Raw genomic sequence first — 7,206 nt, 5'->3', positions numbered from 1 at the left:
AAGCTTATCGTATGGAATTTAATTATGAACCCTATAGATAGTCCAAACAAATCAATAGCCTAGATCTGAAATTTTATTTTACGAGCCTAACATTCACTATTCAAGTTCAAGACTCAGTGTGCAACATGCAAGCAAGCCGCATTTACATTTACTAAAGAAGTAGACATGTTGAGTTTTAAATTTCTTTTCTTTTTCAAAACATTTAAGACCGATGAGATCGCATGTCTCGTTATGACTAGCATCTAATTACTCCACGACTTTGTAACAGCGAAGAGATTCTCGTGCAAACAGGCAACCTTACTCGAAATACTTAATTATTGTTGGATAATGAAATGAGTGAATAGCTCGCTGATGCCGTTCGCAGCCACAAACGCTACAGCAATCATTACCTATTCACTGTGGATCAATTCAAGGCAGAAGGCACGCTGTGCCAGCGTTGAACCTACTCTGTGTACTTAGTACCTACGCGCCCTTCTCACATTTTTATGCCACCCGCCTCGTAAAATGTCGTCCTCTCTGTCAGACATTAATCGAGAGACTATTGCCTTCTCACTCGTGCACCCAGTTCAGAGTCGGGGGACACGTAGCGTTCCTCGTGTCAACTTCAACTGGGTTCCGCGGTCGTCCGCCGACTCGATGCGGCGCTGACGTCCTTTTCGCTGTCTCCATCGTTTTATATTATTATGTTTTCTACAGTAAAATCAAGTGTTGTTTATTAATATAACATTATCTGTGGAAACTGTATTGAACATCATCGTATCAAGGATCGGATTGCTTCTGTGAGGTGTACTGTACATGCTTGTGTGTTAATCAACAAAATACTATTGTGAAACGTTGGTCCGTGCTCGTTTATGTTGAATAGTGATTAAAAGTAATTTACTTTGCTTTTACCGTGTTAAGGGTCGGTGTTTATCGATCTTTTTGAGAGACAAAGCAGTGGATTTTCATTGCGGCGAGGAATCAGCCGGTAAAACGAGAGGTGAGTATTTTTATTAGTTTGGTTATACGAATCAACGGCACCGACCGCTCAGGCAGTCGGACCTGTCCGACGCTGCGAACGAGAGGATGCGACATACACAGAGTAAACACAACAGAATGGTAACTGACACGAGCTTTTACTCACGTAGACAAGCAAGGAGAGCCGCGTTATTGTTGCATTCTAAGTTATCGTATCAATGATTACACCAATAATAAACAAAGACTAACATAATGTTAACTGAATTTGTAAAAAAAATGTAGTTTTTTTGTGGGCAGACCGACCTGACCTAATTTATATACAAAAGGACTTTTGTTTAGATGTTACAAGCGTATTATTGTATTTATTGTTTCTGAGTTTTATTGTCTCAATTCAGACTATTTCTGCCGAGAACTAAACATGCGGTGAAAAATGCATAGCCGTTGTCCAATTCTCTCGTTTTAAGGTGAGCCGAGTTAACAATCCATGTGCTTTAGTAACCCCATAACACCATGTGGACGTGATATCATCTACCTATCTACGGTGCAATAATAAATTTCACTTTTATATTTATACATAAATAATTCATTTGATACTTGATATAAGTTCAGAATATAGTATATACTATAAATTTATAATCAAACTTCACAGTTACCTATACTGACAACTAAAAACATTGTGATCGTTACGCCATGTTACTTGAAGCGATTGTTTACTAGCAACGTCACGAACATCTCATTATTAATCCACTACTTGTTCGTGTTCGTATTGGATTCGATTAACAAGTTTTCGAGAATTCACTACAATTTGTACGTTACATGATCTTTTGTTAATTATATTTTACTAGCGACCCGCCCTCGCTTCGCTTCGGAAACTGTAATTTATTATTGATTTCTCCACTATTTAATGTATGTTATTATACATATAAACCTTCCTCTTCAATCACTCTATCTATTAAGAAAAACCGCATCAAAATCCGTTGCGTAGTTTTAAAGATTTAAGCATACATAGGGACAGAGAAAGCGACTTTGTTTTATACTATGTAGTGATTTACTGTGTAGCCAGTATAGAAATACAAATTATTACAGTTTTAATTTCATAAGAATTTTTCATAAAGTTGTCGCGCGATAATCCCGTTCAGTATGTATCGAACGTCCCACATCGGCTAATAGCTTCACATTGTGAGTGAGTAATGCCCTTCCCTAATGGGATAATGGCGCGGCCGCCACACGAAATATTTATAAAGCGGTCGACTCGCTCATGTCAACAAGGTCCGTCTGTTTGCGTTGCCATTAGACGGCAGCGGGCATTCGCCGATAGCGCTCGACGCTCATAAATGACTCAAAATTACACACTATAACTTCGCTGCGGTAGTTGCCAATAAGACCTAACATTCACTAACTCGACTATGAATTTCGCTGTCTGTTTTATTACAAACTAGCTGAACCGGCAGACTTCGTAGTGCCTCAAAAATACCTAAATTTTTGTATAAAATAAACTTAAAACAAATAAAAGGAGTCCCGTCCGACGGGGGTCACATCATAGGAAAAACGAAATGGTTATTTTTATTTAATTCCCAGCATTTTCATATTTATCTACCCTTTAAACCTTCTCTGGACTTCCACAAATAATTCAAGACCAAAATTAGCCAAATTGGTCCAGCCGTTCTCGAGTTTTAGCGAGACTAACGAACAGCAATTCATTTTTATATATATAGATAGAAGATTAAACACGTCTTAACACCGAACTGAAATTACTGAGGCATTGCGTCGTGTCGCGTACACTATTTTAAAATCGCATATCATGCTAAAACAGTTTTGTTGTTAATGCCTTACTCAAACTTTTCATCGCTCGGGTATGCTATGAAGACACGTAATAAATAAATAACTAACAACTTCAGATGTTCATTTAAGAATAGTCGTGAATTGCTAGAATAATGGACGGGCAAAGATATGTTTGCGAATTTAGCTCTGGAAACAAACATGTTGTGTTATAACAAGTGGCACTTTAAAGCCGCCATTGTTGTAAAACTTCGACTGTTTAAAAATATTTTACTTGAAATACTAATGTAAAGGGAAACAAACGATTTCGTATATATGATTTGTGCCCTAAGAGATAGGTACATGTTTATTCAATAGAATTAAACGTACTATTTTTCGTTACATTATTCAGTCCATATTTTGCGGTAGGCAGCAGCTTGGCTCTGCCCCTGGCATTGCTGAAGTCCATGGGCGACGGTAACCACTCACCATCAGGTGGGCCGTATGCTCGTCTGCCTTCAAGGGAAATAAAAAAAAAAAGATATTTCCAATTTATATGGATTAGATTTAGAGGAGGTTTATAAACTTAAAAGTATCTTAAACAACGGTCCCAAATTTCGCCTTGAAATCGTGACCAAAACTAGGTACATATCGACTTAAAGACGCAGATAGCATGGGCACAGTAGACACAGTCACAACTAGAAAACTGAGGTGCCCTATAGATCTACGAAACTAATATAATACAACACGTAATTCCCATAAATCGAAATCGTCTTCAGATACGAATCATTGACTAAAGGACAAATAAATTAGCAAGACGAAACACAAAGAAACATCGCTTCGAGCAGAGAATAAACTACGTCCGAACGAGGGTCCCGTGAACGATCATCGAAATACCTCGTTGAAAATTCTACAAAACAGATCAATGAAAAGGGACATTTTTATGTTTTCGTCCCCTCAACAGCGTAACGGTTAAGAAGCTATAAGGGCACACACAGTACAGAAAGACGGACGGACGCGTCGCTGAAGTCGGTGAAGCGTAATATTCATTGTCACACGGCTTGTTCTTTGTCACGCTTTCTCATTTCCTTAGCAGGAATACGTCCTGCCTACATTAGTCAAGCCTTGCGTGTTTTCAACATTCATGCGAATTACGAACGAACGTATTTATGTCAATATTCAATATCGTACGTTAACTGGTTCATTTTGAACACTTCAAATCAATTTCGTGTATGAAATAAAGCTAAATGTTTCAACGGTGTTAATAATGTACGTGGTCTCAAGCTTGTTTGTAGTTCTAAACAAAACTATGTTCAGTGTTGCGTGTTTCTATTTTTACTTCTTTGTTGTTTGTACATTTCGATCGAAATTATATCTTTTTTGATACACAAAGACATTTTCTATCTTTTTAAAATTAAGACCGCCTTATATCTTCGCACAAGTTCGCAATGCTTCGCAATTATTTTTTTTTTTTCCTATTTCTATAATTATTGTGTAAATATGTAACGTCTTTGATTCTATTACAAAACTGTCAACGAATCGCAAAAAGTGTCGAGTGCCTACTCCCGACCAGCCGGAGCCCTTACTTAGGTACCTACTGAAGGCGCCCAGTAAGAACGGAATGAGAAGAGTCGAAAACCGCGTTCAGTGGCACATAATTATTATGAGAGGTCTATATTCCGCAGTCGACGAGGACTGGGTTTATGAGCTTGAATACAACACTGTAAAGAAGTCTTTGTATGGGCAACTTAATTCTTTGGAGATATAAACAAATAATGACAAGAATGTTAGTATTTTTATCTATATTTGTTTGTTCAAAAATGCTACCTACATAAATATTGTTGACGACTAAAAAACTGGTATTTTTTAACTTATCGTACTAGAATCTCAGGATTTAGACGTGCATCATTAAAAATATTTTTTTTTAAACTCAATTCATTGCTGGTAAATATTTTTGTATCGCAAAATAAACATATGGGTAATAAAAAGAGGAGTAAAACAAATACAATATCGATATGATATATGAATATTACCAATCCCATTTGGATTCTGATCATCAAGTACGAGTACTTAGTGTAAGTAGTTTGAAAAAAATAAGATTGGCTTGATAGATAAAAACGGCTCGATCGTATTCAGGTAACACCCGGCGAGGATGGGTTATTGTAATGCTCGAAGTTAATACCCGAAGTTTTTTTTTTATATTTGCGTAGTTTCTTGTAGGTACACCCGTATTGCAAACCCGCACTTCGGTGACGAGTGGGACATTGATAAATGAAGATTTTTCATCTGTCCTTTTCAGAGGCTACTTTAACGTGTACCTCCAGTTGATTGTGGACTGCGTAGGAGTGTTATTTCTCCAGCCACAATCTCGGTGATCTCCAGGCGGACTCAGTACTTAAACTCCATAACAAACTATGTAATATTGATTGAGATGAGAGATGTTTTGGTCAAGGCTGTCTACGTTTTCGACCGTTTTTATTGAGCGCACATCGATCACGTATTTCTGGAAAGTTCTGGACACACTTAGTTCCACATATACATAGATCTTTTTTTTCATTGCTTATTCTGATATTCTTGAGAGGCTATTTCAGCTTCGCCCTAACTTGTAGGTGAGCTCACGGGGCTCAAGCCGGGAGTGTTGCTAACACTGGCCCTAGCAAGAGCAGTGCTTCGCAGAATCTACCACTGGATCGGAAACGCGACCCATTGAGAAGATCTGGCGAGAAACTCAGTGGGCCATAGATTTAGGAAGACTGCACGCAATTATATCGTATTTTTGAGCATTTTTAACGCTCGAAACGTCACATTACAGCGAGTGAACTAATTATTGCTACTGTGTTGTGTTCTTAACTAAACTTTGAGAACGAACCCTCCCTGTTATTTTCATTCGTTTGCTTATTATTCGCATATTTTATCTTTAGGCTTCCGTGACTGCATCAACATGTTATTGCCGGCCCGTTTGAACGTATGTAAATGTCAATTTACTCGTAAAACACTAGTAGAAATTGGTAGCACATTTGAGTGAAATTGAATTGTGGAGCGATAATATAATGTGTGCTTAAGGGAGCGTATGTGGGCTGTCTTCCCGTATATTCTCAACTCAAACACTATTAGAATCGCAGTTGATTAGATCTGGTTTGGTTTATTGAGCACTCCACAGCCGTATGCGGCAATGCCCGACACTAAACGCAATCCGTGAGGCGTGAACACGGCCATCTGCATTTGCTTATTGTTTTTTTTTTCTTATTGCTTAGATGGGTGGACGAGCTCACAGCCCACCTGGTGTTAAGTTGTTACTGGAGCCCATAGACATCTACAACGTAAATTCGCTACCCACCTTGAGATATAAGTTCTAAGGTCTCAGTATAGTTACAACGGCTGCCCCACCCTTCAAACCGAAACGCATTACTGCTTCACGGCAGAAATAGGCATGGTGGTAGTACCTACCCGTGCGGACTCACAAAAGGTCCTACCACCAGTGAAATTGTTCAATGTCTTCGTTTTATTGAACTTTAAATTCTACGTTTTCATAATTCTTATCTTGTTCTACAGCTATTAAATTGCATTCAAATCTTTTTAAATCTTCGATCTCTTGCTTGTTGTTTTGGGTCTTGGTTTTTATTTGTTTTATTGTTGTTCAGCAGTCGTTTTATTTGTATGGTACTGGTTCTTGCACGTTAGATAGAGTATTTATAGTAGGGGTCGCGGGATCATGACGCGGCCGCCCACTGGCAATTTGCCTTACGCCCGCGGCGCGCCTCACTCGTACCTCGCCTCTTAGGCATGTTCTCAAACTAAACGCTATGCTAATGTAATAGGCCCCTATTTGATCCGCAGCCCACGGCTAATTTCAAATTTTCAATAAGACATCCGAGGCAATGACGTTATTAGATGATTACGTTACGGCTGCTAGAGTTATTGTTTTGGCACTAATAGACTAATCTTAGCAATTAATTTTAATTTTAGCAAATTTTTTTTAACGTCTTATTTGTATCACGTTAGATAATTATCTTGATATAACGGCCATGATTCACAGTGTTACTAACTTTTTGTTTGAGCTAAAGTTTTGGTGATGCCCGAAACTGGTTTCAAGAAATTAATTCTCAGTCGTTTGCATATCATAAAGTATTCGGAATCTTACTAATTATTATCACATGGTTGTTTTAGATGTGTTTTCTACAGATCAGTGTTGGGCTGCGCGAGTTGTTTTATATTAGCACAGGGTATTCTTTTTTTATTTATTGCTTACATGGGTGGACAAGCTCACAGCCCATCTGGTGTTAAGTGGTTACTGGAGCCCATAGACATCTACAACGTAAATGCGCCCCCCACCTTGAGATATAAGTTCTAAGGTATAATTCAAGTATAGTTACAACGGCTGCCCCACTCTTCAAACCGAAACGCATTACTGCTTCACGGCAGAAATAGGCAGGGTGGTGGTACCTACCCGCGCGGACTCACAAGAGGTCCTACTACCAGTAATTACGCAAA

General features: G+C 38.5%; 1 protein-coding gene across 6 annotated transcripts in view; it reads left to right on the top strand.

Annotated features, from left to right (window-relative positions):
• The first annotated feature begins 556 nt into the window (after positions 1–556).
• LOC101738242 (zinc finger protein 608) overlaps positions 557–7,206 on the top strand; it is a 141,120-nt gene continuing 134,470 nt past the window's right edge. For 2 of the 6 annotated variants that reach the window (XM_012694259.4, XM_004922449.5), the window contains exon 1: positions 560–979. The gene's annotated coding sequence lies outside the window, so the exon portion shown is untranslated. Of the gene's footprint in view, positions 980–7,206 lie in introns of all 6 variants that reach the window. The other 4 variants (XM_062674076.1, XM_012694262.4, XM_012694263.4 and 1 more) reach the window with 3 other exon arrangements.

Source organism: Bombyx mori, chromosome 19, assembly GCF_030269925.1.
Source record: "Bombyx mori chromosome 19, ASM3026992v2".
Taxonomy (NCBI): Eukaryota; Metazoa; Arthropoda; class Insecta; order Lepidoptera; family Bombycidae; genus Bombyx; species Bombyx mori.
The sequence above is the reverse complement of the archived record's forward strand: the minus strand, read 5'-3'. Positions and strand labels throughout refer to the sequence as shown.